Here is a 13,780-nt window from a genome sequence, read left to right on the forward strand (position 1 = left end):
AGCATTGCAGAAGTTCTTGAACTAGCCTCACGCTCATTTGTGATGTTTAGTGTCATCAACCTGGCAGCCTGAGCTTTGGGAAGGAGGGCACGGGCAAGACAACTCGTAACAACACTTAGTTTCTTTAAAGACAATCTAGGATAGCTGGCCCAGACCTGCCTTGATCTAGGTGAACATGGCCTCCAGGCAGAGAACACACTTGGTAGTCACTCATCCATGTAGACCTGGAAGTTGTAATTGTACCTTAAGTGCCCTTTATCCAGCATTAGAGGAAAAACGCCGGAATACTGGTGTAGTCAGCTTGTTTCTGTTAATCATTCTCTAGAAAGGAAACTACTAGCATGGAACAAATCTACCTGCTTTTTTCCAAGTTTAATCATGTGAGCTGACCATGAGTGTGTCTCAAGTATGCATGCGTTTACTGTAGGACTACAATACACTGGAATACAACATGGAAATACTGCATTTAAGGAAATGTCAAATGAAAATATGCGAATACATTTGCAAGTGCATCCAAATCACCTGCGTAAAAGTAACACTGTTGTTTATTCAAGAGCAAATCAATACTGGGTTTATTGAAGTTCAACCGAACAAGTGTGTGCACAGTAAGTGTTTATTCAGTGCAGTAGAAGTTCATTTAGTGCTGCAGAATATTACTCAGCACTGTGGAAGATCATTCAAAGCTTAAAACTAGCTTTAGAACTGTATGTTTGTTCATTTAACAACGCATGAATTAATTCAGCACTGTGGAAGTTTGTTCATTCATCAATGCAGAACTTCAATCAGTACTGTAGGTCATTCAGAACTGCAAAAAAAACTGTAGAAGTTCATTTAGCACTGTGAAGTTCATTCAATACTGTAGAAGTTCATTCAGTATTGTAGAAGTTTATTCAGTACTGTAGAAGTTAATTAGCATTTTTTTAGCACTGTAGAGCACTGTTGATTTAGCACAGTGGAAATTCATTCAGTGGTTTATTCAGTAATAATATATTCAGTACTGTAGAAGTTAATTAAACACAGTAATGCTCATTCAGTACTGCAGTTCTTTTAACACTGAAGATCATTTAGTACTATAGAAGTCTGTTACTGATGCTGTATTTTGATTAATCACTGATTTATTATCAGTTGGTACAAAAGCATTAGATCCTCATTAAATAACTAAATAAATATCAAACTATATCTCACTGATGACAAATTGGAAATTCAGGTCAGTTTCAAAACCCTTTAAGATGCTAAATGACAGTCAGAAGGACATATTCTGTGTTCTCTTATGAAACGCAGAGGATCAGAATGTAAACATGCTGGAGAGCTGAGCAGATTGGGGCTGACCACCTGCACATCCTCACCATGAGATGGCAAAGTGTGTGTCACTGAGCGGAGAGGAGGCGGACTGCTGACTTACAACAGGATGCGTCCTCCAAACAAACCTCCTCACCCCTGAGGAAACGCTGCTGCTGGACTCGTCCACTCTGAGCTAGCGCTCGCATCCTGACTCAGTGCATAAACACACAGTGAAGCCCACTCAAGACCCTAGAAAGCCATCAGAGAAAAAACAGCTAAAGACCAACTTTTACACGACACAAACACTGAATTATGGTACACGTTTCCAGTGAAGAATCGTTTTACTGATCATGCAAAACAAAAGTGTTTCAGTAAATGTGAATGCATTCATATTTGATATTCTGATTCTGACAGTTATAGCAGTATATCATTGTTATGTATTCCATGTCATGAAAATGTATAGTAATCATACCATTTACATTTGCCTAATACCTGTATTGTTAAAAAAAGCAACCGAATAGACAATCCCACCATTTGTAATAAAATAAAGTGCTAAAAGTATTTACTCAACCATCCAAATCACTGAATTCAGGGTGTTTCTCTAACGTCCATGGCCACAGGTGAAAGAACGGGTAGCTCTCAGGAGCTCAGTGAATTTCAGTGTGAAATTTCAGTGTGAATTTCACCTGTGAAATCCAGTCGTGAAATTTCCTCACTACTAAATATTCCACAGTCAACTGTCAGTGATATTATAGCAAGGTGGAAGTGAAAGGGAACAAAAGCAAAGTAAGATAACAGAGTGGGGTCAGCGGATGCTGAGCGCACAGACTAGGTCTTTCGGCAGAGTCAATCGCAGACCTCGAACCTTCAGCCTTCAGAATAGTGCAGGATCAGTGTGTAGAGAGATTCATGAAATGGGTTTTCTATAGCCGAGCAGCTCCATGCAAACCTTACATCACCAAACGCAAGGCAGTGGTGTAAAGGATGCCTCCACTGGACTCTAGAGCAGTGACAAATTGGGCTTCTCCAACTGACAATCCTAGAATGATTTTGGTGGTTACCATTAGAACGGTACTTATCTGACTGAATTGTGCAAAATGTAAAGTTAGGTGGAGGGGAGATTATGTTGTGAGTTTTTTTTTCAGGAGCTTGGCTTGGTCGTTTTGTTTCAGAGAAAGGACAATTTTGAACAATTTCACGCTTCATCATGCAACATTGAGATTGGTGTGGACGGACTACTGACTTTGATCAGTGTCTGACCACATAAATGTGCATCTGGAAAAATCAAGGGTAAAAAATTCCCATAAACACACCCCTAGACCTTGTGGAAAGCCTTTCCAGAAGAGTTGAAGCTGTTATAGGTGCAAAGAGTGAACCAACATCATATTAAACCCTGTGGAGTAAGAATGGGATGTCACTCAGGTTCATATGTGTATGTGGATTCTTTTGACAATACTATATATTTAGAGGTCAATCAATTTATCGAAAAAACAGCAGATTAAACTATAATGAAAATAATAATTAACTGAAAACAACATAGTTTAAAACAGCTTTACCTTACATGAAGGTTTCTTATATTTTTTTTTAAAAAGGGGGACAAGTATAGGAAAGTTTTGCTTCAACTAAAAAAAATCTAAGCCAGCTTTTTTTTGGCATAAATGGCTTGCTCCTAATTAAAAGTGGTAGGGTGCTAGCCCAGCACTTTAAAAATTAGTGGGTCCAGTGCCCACTTTTCCCCCATGGTTCTGAAGGTCATGCACTAATTCCAATACGACACAGATTTATAGTATGATAATTATTTATCTAAATGCACCAAATGTCTTTGGACCAGTATCATGTACCATGACTTTTCCATGGCCCATGGAAGCTAAAGAACGCTGCACTGACCTGTGGGATATGCCTTTAGTAATTTCTCCCAGAGTACATAAATAATGTTCCATCCTCATATTATTAGAAAGAGTACATAAATTAAATGTTCAGAAATTACATACAGAAATTAAATGTTCCATCCTCTCCATTAATAGCACCTATTCTCAGGCTTTGAACTAATAAATATAAACATACTTAAAGAGGCTATAGATTTTCAAACTATATCTATGTTAATTGAAAAGTTGATTAAGGAGAGTTTAATGGAGTTAACAAAAAATGTTTTTATTTGTTTCCAAAAAGCCACTATAAAAGGCACATTGTATAGATTTGATTATAGGCTAATTAAAGGAGTCAAATATTTATCAATCTAAACAAATAAAATTACTTAATAAACAATAAAAGCATTGTTTGGTGCCTCTAACATGGACAGAAATGAGAAAAAATATATAAATATATATCATATGGCAATGTTTTGTTTTGCAATACTTTTTGAATTTTTAAAAAACTATTCATTTACACGTAAAGATGCAAGACATGTAAAGAAGAGGCTCAGTTTGTATTTTGTTTAATCCCAGACCAGTAGACTTACTCAGATTTAATAAACATGACAAAAAATGTTTTTCTGAAATTTGAGTCAGAGTATCACCTTGCTAACAGTAAAACTTAAAAAAGAATCTTGAATTGTATATGATATAGGGCTGGCAAAAAAAAAAAATCACAATATTTTCCTTAATTTCGGACAATACGATGCAATTCCGAAAATGATATGAACAGTATAAAAAGCCACCGCCCTTGATGTACATAATCACGCACTGATAAAGCTGGGTGATATGGGCAAAACAGTGATATAGGATTTTTACTCAATCTGTAATGAAAAATATATTTGTTGACGATATACACAATATGCTTATTGTCAATACAATAAGAAATTGTATCACAATGCGATAAAATATCGATATATTGTCCATCTCTAATATGATACATATCTTTTCGCCATGTTCCTGCTAATACACAACTCTAATAAGTAAAACATACTTAAAACACTTACATACAGTCTAAGAAACACTGACCATGCCGTTTTACATCTATTTTTAGAGCTGGAATAAAACAGGCTCCTGCTGACAGGTTTGAAACAGTCCATTGCTTATATAAAGGGCATTACCCTGCTGCAGACACACAGCGGGTGAAGCTACAGATTAGAGGCATAAAGTAAGCATTCCTCCTCCAATTTCCTTTCTTTAAAATAGAAGCATTCTTATCTAAAGGAAAAAAAACAGGAGCTCCATGTGTTCCTGTGATTAGCACTGTCACTGACCTGCCGCTGCTCTGGTCTGGACAGATGAACAGATCTGGAGGCTATAGCTTGTAGAGTTGTCACTATTCCTCACAGCATAAATACAGTACAAGTATATGTATTGATCCACCGCCAGCTAGACAAGAACACTGTAATGACTGTATATTTACAGACAGGCCTGGTTTGTGTACAATAAACCAGAATTCATGCTTCCACTCTCAAAAATAAGAACTATACTGCTGTACAGTATATGCCCAAATAGTTGTGGACACTCTTTCTAATAAATTAATTTAGCTCTTTATATTGCACCCATTGTTGACACAGATGTGCAAATGCACATACACAGCTAATCTAACAACAGTAGAGCATATTAATCCCTATAGAGAAGTAGTACCAAACACTCTGTGCCAGGTGTGGGCTAGAGGGGTATAAAGACCCCAGCATTGATCTGTGGAGCGGTAGAACTGTTTCTCTAAAATGATGGTTCAATATTTGGGGATAAATGAGTTGCGTTTTTGTGGCTATGACCATCATATTCTGGGTTATTTTTAAATTGAAAAATTATCAAAAGTTTGTTAACAGACTATATGAACACAGCACACACATTTAAGTCAGTCTTACAGTAAATATTAATCCCTCAGTCTGATGATTAAAACATGTTTAGTACACCTAATCAGAAAACTTCACTTCAGGCTAACCACTAACACAGCCCAACAGCATTAGCTAATGGTTAACAACACAGCACAGACAGATCATGATAGCTAACAGGCTAACCACTAACAGCCTAGACTGATAAAGTTAGCTAACAGGCTAACAAGCCATGTCCCAGCTTAAAGAGGATGAAATTCCCGCATTTAGAAGATACGCTTAACCTGCTTATCGAGTGTTTTGCCTCCGTCCACACGAGCAGCGTCCACGCGGAAACGCCAACAGACAACACGCCACAATTACTCCGTTTTTCCCCGTCCACACGGCTTCGCTGGGAGCGGAGTTTTCAAAAATCTCCACCTTGGAAGGCGTTTTCGAAAACATCCGTTTTCGTGTGGACGGAAGGCCAAAACGGATTGAAAAACCTCCGTTTTTCCCTGGAGGGGGTTCGTCTAAAAGGGGGCAGGGCGTTTTCACACCAGCACTGTTTGGTCCGTTTGTAACTTTAGTGCGATTTCATTGAGCAGGTGTGAAAACAGTAATCGCACTCGGGTTCGGATCAAAAGAACCGGTCCGAGACCAGCTAGAGGAACGAACTCTGGAGCGATTTACTTGGGGTGAGAACGTGATCCGGTCTAGATCCGACCCAGCTATTAAATATAGTCAATTTTTGAGCTAAACTGTTGATGAGTCGCATTTTAAACTGATATATTAGCCAGATAACACTTATTACTACAGCTATGAACAAACGCCGTGTTTATGCATGCGCGGTCTGCGCTGCATTCACTTCTCAGAGCCGCGTGACTCGGTTTACAATGTTTACACCTGCGCTGCACGTCTAAACACTGTTTAATACCGCAGCGTTTAAGCGTTCAGTGTTAAAGCACAGATATTTGCGCTGGAACAGAATCTTCTCGCTATTTTTACTTTTTTCGTATATGTATATTTACTCCCACGCCAGACAGCTCTGACCAATCAGAGGACACAGCCTGCTCGCGTGGTTTATTGGTGCGCATTTTGGTGCGTTTACATTTATGTCTGTGTGAAACCAGACCAAACAGAGGGAGAAAACGCTCCAAGTAAACAAACTCATCAACTGATTCGGACCAGCGAAACGAACTACAGGTGTGAAAACGCCCTTAAGGAATACCCTGTAGACTCCTTTACCTGAATGTCCAACTCGAGTGTGCTTGTTTTTTTTTTCCACCTGTTCTTAGAGAGCCACATTAAATTCAGGGACGAGCATGAATGAATGAGCTATTTTGGTCTGTATTGGTGAGAAACAGAGCAGAAATTTGGTAGATCAAACACGTGATATCAATGAAATACTTCATTTGTTTTAATATCGCAATATAGCTAGAGTATTACCGTTATACTGCTCAACCCTAGGCTGAATGCAATCTATTCCTCAAATAAATGTTAAAAAAAATCTTTCCCTGGTTCCCAGTAAATGCAGTTACTCTAACAAAAGCAAAATAATATATATTTTTTAACCTATATGACTATATATCTAACACTAATCTGAATTCTGTCAGAAACAAATTTCCAAAGAGGATCAATGAATGGTTTCCTGTATTTAACTACACCGTTGTGCCAAAAGTCATAGTCAGAGTCAGTAGTACGTAACCTGATCATGCAGTGCTACCTCAGGGGACGGCTTGGGAAAACCCACACTTGCATAAGTTGTGAGGTGTTATCTCGTGAGTCAAGTCTAACACTGCCCAGGTAACATGAGTTAGTTGAGTTTGAATAATCGAGGCCATATCATATCAAACACAATAATATCGCCAACATTTCTGTCACAATGTACTGTATCTATTATCACATTCCTTCACATTCAGAGCAGGTCAGTGCAGTATACTTTATCTTCCATAGGACATGGCAAAAGTCCTGCGACATGATCCTAGTCCTTGGCTAATGACTATTGGCATGTTAACATACATCACAGAGAATACACACTGACCTAGTAAAGGTGCCACTGAGCCAAAAGGACAATTACACACATTTCACACAGTTCACAGAACGTTGCATAACGAGTTATTAATAATAAATCTGTAAAATTAATGTACAAAATGCACTTTGTTCTCACACAGATTATCATTTATCTAATACTCCATTTTGTAAAAGTAGAGCAGAATGAGCAGAGGCAGGGCTTTTTGGCCTTCTTCTTTTTTCTGCATCACTCTCTCTGTCTCTGCAGGTTTTATTCAGTGAGATGCTGCTGCTGTGTGAATGCTGAGGAAGAGGCTGAAAGTAAGCAGACTCAACCCCATCACTTTCATCTGCCACAAGAGCTGAGAGCCATTATTTATTGATTAATTAAGCTGTCAAAAGAGCTCGTCTGAACCACTGGTCCCCACAGCGGGAAAGCTCTGGCAGGTCAGGCTGCATGAGTAAGCACACGGTGAGAAAAGACAGCACACAGCGCCCTCTCCTGGCAGCATAGGGTGCAAAAAAAATGGATTAAATTGACTAAAAAAGGAGCATAATAAGGACTAATCCACTAGCTACACACTGGTCCCATGTGTGTGTAACAAAGCTACATAATATACAGCTCTGGACAAAAAAATATCTTTGATTTTACCAAATTGAAAACCTCTGGAATGTAAACGAGATGAAGATGAAAGATCACAAGCCATCAAACCAAGCTGAACTGTTTTGAATTTCTGCACCAAAAGTGGCATAAAGTTATCCAAAAGCAGTGTGTAAGACTGGTGGAGGAGAACATGCCAAGATCCATGAAAACTGTGATTAAAAACCAGGGTTATTCCACCAAATATTGATTCCGGAACTCTTAAAACTTTATGAATATTAACTTGTTTTCTTTGCATTATTTGGGGTCTGAAAGCTTTGCCTCTTTTTTGTTATTTCTGCCATTTTTTCATTTTCTGCAAATAAATGCTCTAAATGACAATATTTTTATTTGGAATTTTTGGAGAAAATAGTTTATAGATCGTTTTGGAGTCTGTAGTTTATAGAATACAACAACAATGTTCATTTTACTCAAACATATACCTATAAATAGCTAAATCAAATAAACTGATTCCGAAAGTGATTTAGAAGGGGTCTATAGAAGAGGTGTAAATATAAAACACAGTATCAACCATATAAATGTAATTAAGAATTCTCAGCTACTCTGTTTCACGCTAATCTTTTTTTAAGTAATTCAGTACAGCACCAATGTGTGCAGCACAAACAGCTGTGTACCGTTTGCCTAATGACCCCCGTGTGTGTGTACAGAGTCAGCGAGGCTCTTGTGGGGCTCCTCCACACTGTGACCTTTCCAGCTGGTGTGCGTGGAGGGAGAAGAGGTTTGTTGATAAAAAGTCTTGTTTGGGACTGGAGAGCCAGCGCACAGGGCCAGACCTCTCTAACCTTGCTGAACAGGAACATATCCATTAGGGCCTGGCCTTATCACACTGCTGCTGTCGCGGCTGCTGCTGCTGCTGCGCCCACCGCCTCCAGGCCTGCGCACATGTGCCACAGAACATTTCCACAGATTCTTTCCACAAAAATAACCACGTCATGGATATAAGGTAAGATACTGAGAAGCACTACTAACTAATTTTAGTAATAATGGGTGCAATTAAATCTTACCTGTATGAAATTTTGTATAAAATATCAATGATTGTATGACGTAAAAAAAAGTAACCCCAATCTCCCACATGATGTGGTAGCTCACTAGCAGACAGTGGTGTTACACCACTGCGCCACACAGTTGAATAATGACTTCAGAACACGAAGCTGTCATATCATTCACCTCAAACACTGCTGTGTCTTCAATCTAGTTGGGATCTGAGCTAGGTTAAAAGCTGATGCTTGCTTTTACTAGCTCTTCTCTCCATCATTTACTATGTTTAAAACTATGCTATAATATGTGTCTTCTTTGAGCCATTGTAGTCCCATATACCAGGCAATAAAATAGATAATAGATATTATTGATTTATTGTCCCAGAAAATAGGGCAATAAGTGTGTTGTAGCAATGTTGTAGAACCATGATAGGCTTGTAACATTGGAGCTGAGCATAACAAAGTCACATATGTACTGTATTTTTTTTACATAAGGCGCACCAGATTTTAAGGCACATCATGCAACACTAGTAAGGAACAGGGGTGTCCTTCTAATTCAGCAGGTCTTGCTGGGAAGTGGGGGGGGGGTTAGCGCTAGTAAATGCCTCCCGACAGCGCTACACTGAGAATCCTGAAGTATTGTGGTATGGCAGGATGATATTAGCTAGAGGTTTGTCATACGTAGCTTGTTTTAACATGGTAAACATGCAGAATACTCTTTCTGAACAACGAAAGAGCTAATGCTTAGTGTGGTTAGCGGCTAAAGCTAATGTTGCTCCAGCAATGCTAGCCAGGGTTAGCAGCCGATAATACTCACATCTGAATGGCAGAAGATTTAGCGCTTAGTGCAGTTAGTCATGAAAAGTCAATAAAGTGTCCACATTGATTATTTTAAAAATATTACTGTCTTACTGGTTGTGTACTGTATATCTAACCAAATTAGTTTAGTGTTATTGCCAAATTTGTTCCACTCATAATGATTAATTACAGTCTCATGCTCACAAAATGCTACTAAAACTTGTGATTAAAGTGATTACACTTTCCTTAAGTGCAGCAACACCTCCGATATAAAGCTGAAAACATCTATAGAGTAATGCGCATGGAGTGATTTGAACTGTCACTATCTCAAAACAGAAAGCCAACAGGAAAACTACTCCTTCGAGGAGATGGACATAAAAGTACATGGGCGTTCAATCCAAACATGGAGACGAGTGCGCAGGCCGAACGCTGAGGAGGTAATGCAGTCCAGCATCATAAATTGGTTTACAGTGGTGTGAGTGGGGCTGTTCCATCAGGAAGAGGCTTATCTAGGTGAGCAGGCCTGATGGAAAGCCTAATCGAGCGCTGGTGAGATCACTGTTTATATGGAGAGCTGAGAGGGGCTGTTTAACATTTCCTGTTGATATGCACAGCCGGCCATCTTAGCCTGAGTCCAGCCTCTCACAGCCAGACTCAGCTGCAGTTCTGAACGGACTAAGGTACACTAAGTCACCAGAGCATGTGGAACAGGGCGGAGGAGGCTGCTGGCCTGTGCGCACTGGGTTATGTAATGTAAATTGATTATGAAGTGTTGCGTAAGGGGACAGAGCTTAGGAACGCTTAAATCGGTGTAAGCTGTGAGGTGTTATCTTGTGAGTAAGGTAAAAAAAAAATAGCGTAGCTAGCTAGTGTACTCATAGCAAGTCAACATAAGCTGGGAATACAGCATAGACAGTGGACAGTGCAGTGGGTTGTAATAGACAGACAAGTAACTAAGGGACATGCCTAAAGTCATGGGACATGACACTAGTTTCTGTCCCATGGCTTGTGGCATGTCAATGTATTAACACAGTAAGACCATTCAGATGTCTAAAATTAAGATCTGAATGAGTTGATGTGACTAACAGGTTTAAGATGTGTGTTGATTACTATATGTCCATTTATACACCTATTTACACATTTGTAACTCCATAATACATATATATTTTTTTTATTTTATGCCTAAACTTCCAGGTAATAGTCACATTATATTAATTTACTGTAATATAAATGCCCTTCATAGATGTTTTAGTATAAAATGACAAATGCATTTGGACCCCATTTCAATTGCCATGACACCAAACATCTTAAATCAGTTTAACAAGAGCTCATAATGAAGCTCATTTATGCATATTTTTATGTTCATACATATTCCATAACATCCTGAACTCATATATACAAACCTGTAGTTTTAACTCTCAGAATCCAAATAAAGTGATGCAGGTGAAGCTGTTGGTCATACTGTAGATATATGTGTGTGATGCTGCCATCTAGGGAACAGAATGTGCAAACACACATTCCCAAGATGTGTGGGATTTTCTGCATGATTATTAATGATTCTGTTAAACAACTGCAAAACCAGATGGAAGCGAACTTGTTGTTTAGTGTAGCTGAAAGTTTCCTTGATCACAAACATCAAGTTTGTGAGTTTTAAAAAAGAGAAAATAATTTTAAAAAGAGATTTTCCTTAAAAATAGAGACATGTATTTGTAACAATGTAATTTTATCACATATCAAATGCTATTTGTTTTTATGTGTCCTGAAATGAGGCCATTCATTTAAGGTTAGTATAATATAACTTTCTTACTTGTATTTGTATTTCAATAAATTCCATTCATTGCATTTGTTTTTCATTTCATTCATTATTTAGCAAGTAAATGGCATTTGTCAGCCTTTTTATACTCCACTTAAGCAATAATACACGAGAGGGAGTGCTATAAGGTCTAATATTGGCACTGCTGTGCTGCAGTTGTAGACATGAGGCCAATATTACTGCCAATATTACTCGGTATAGCACGAACCTTGATTGCTTTATTGTGATTTTACCACAGTTCCATTATCACTGTTTATTGAAAGATTTTGAGTTAAAAAGGACGAGAAAATATGATGTGTTTGATTATAAACACTCCGGGTTAAAATAGTTCCAATGCTGCTCTGTTTGTAGCTGTGCTGATTGGGTTGTGAGCGCTACATCATTGCATTACCTGTATGTGGCGGAGTAATACATGGAGAGCTTTGGTTAGAGCGGATTACGGGCTGATTATGTCACTCATAAAATGCCTCTCAGCCAATCATATTGCAGGGTCGGAACTAACTGTATTATAAAACACTTTTTTATATGAGACGGAATGCAATGTTCTGCGATACTTATAAAATCTGAATAAAAGAATCATAATATTATTAATGTCATATAATCAGTACAGTGGCAGGACACAGTACATCAAATGGGGTTTAAACATAACACAACACAAAATCAACCACTGTCTGTCACCAATCTTTTAATATAAAATACCTAAATTAATTTGTCCTTTATCAGGAGGCAACTGCACTACTGTGATATTATATTATCATTACATCAGTGGGATTAAAATCTACAATATTAAAATGATAATAGTATTGTGTATCATAATTATTTCTGGGACAATATATCATCCAATAAACATAGTTATATTGACAGGCCTACATACACAATTGCAAAATATTATATTGCAATATTACTTATGTCTTTATATATCTGGCAATAGTTGTATCTTTTTCTTCATCCATACATAAAGGTGAAAAGTGATATCAGTGCATCCTGACTGTCTAATATCACAGTAAAGCTGATACACTGCTCTGTCTCTACACTGATGTTAAGATGTATGGACTGTAGTGGTGTAGACTGGACTTTTGCTGCAGTGCACAGGTTTAGACTGGTCTGGAGGGGTGAAGTTGTGCTGACAGAAGAGCCTGAGTTAAGCACAAAGGCTGCTTGTGTGAGCAGTATCAGAGCGGGCTCTACAGCAGCTGTCTCCATCCATTTTACTCAACACTCAACTCCCTCACTGTGGCCTGCAGCCCACCGCTGCCCCTCAGCCAGCACACCAACAAGCCAAGCCCAGTTCTAATGGGACATACATTCATGCATGCATGCATGCATACACACCCCCATCCAACCCCTCCCCACAACACACACACAGTAATTGATCTATCATCCACACACATTTTGCTTGCAGGCAGGCCAAGACCCCCCCACATACACATGCGCCCACACACATGCACACAAAATATAGGGCTTTTGAGGCCTTTAAAGGCATCCTCTTTCTCTCTCTCTGACACACACACACACACACACACACACACACACACACACACACACACACACACACGCGTACTCACACACTCAGATAACTCAACATCCATGCATTCCATGACCCACTATTAAGGTTGCAGGGGTATGAGATTTTCAAGGTATGATAATAGAAAATATCTGAGTAATAATGTAATATTTAACAATAACCCTGAAACATTAACAGAAAAATAATATTAATCAGAATTTTAAATATGATTAATCACAGCCTAGTACTAAACTAGGATTTAACTCACAGAAACCAGCAGATTTTATCTGTTTTTCCATGCTGAATTACTTGCTGATAGTTGTTGATAGGCCAAGAACATACACACATATGATATGGTAAGTTTTACTTTTTGCTATTATATGTGATGATTTTTAAAGTCTAGAATACCGGGTTAGCCATGATGCTAACAGCCAGGCTAAAGCCACAAAGCCAACGGACACAGCAGCTGGCCTCTACACAGACACACCCCTTGGCCCTACCACTTACCCCTACCCTTTCTTTTCGAGTGTAACACTTACCCTTGGAACAGAGTAACAAGTGGAAGGGGTGAAATCCTCCCCCTAAGAATTGGCAAACCCTTAAAAAATCCGATACCCTGCCATGCTAATATGATAGCATTGGACCGCTAAAGTTCAGTAACCTAGCTGCTGGTAAACAAATGAACCAATTTTATGTTCAATTTTAAACAATTTTATGTCTTCAGAAAGGTGGGAGATGCTGCAGAAATAAATTATTATAGATCTAAAGTCCATTGCTTAATTTCTCTGTGATGAGGAACTGAAATTAGCTTTGCTTAGCTTTTATGTTATTTAATTTTTCTGTCCACCTTAAATGCTGCATCCCCTGCCATCTGTTTTAAGGTGGAACAGGAACAGGAAAGCTAGCTAGCAAGACAAACTACTAGCAATCTTTTAATGCTTGTTATGAAGAACTTGCGCATAAAACATTGAAACTACACATTAGACTATGGTAATATAGTGCT

General features: G+C 38.5%; 1 protein-coding gene across 8 annotated transcripts in view; it reads right to left on the bottom strand.

Annotated features, from left to right (window-relative positions):
* nrg1 (neuregulin 1) overlaps positions 1 to 13,780 on the bottom strand; it is a 140,846-nt gene that overhangs the window by 104,813 nt on the left and 22,253 nt on the right. The window lies entirely within an intron of this gene.

The sequence above is a fragment of the Astyanax mexicanus genome, chromosome 20, assembly GCF_023375975.1.
Source record: "Astyanax mexicanus isolate ESR-SI-001 chromosome 20, AstMex3_surface, whole genome shotgun sequence".
Lineage (NCBI taxonomy): Eukaryota > Metazoa > Chordata > Actinopteri > Characiformes > Acestrorhamphidae > Astyanax > Astyanax mexicanus.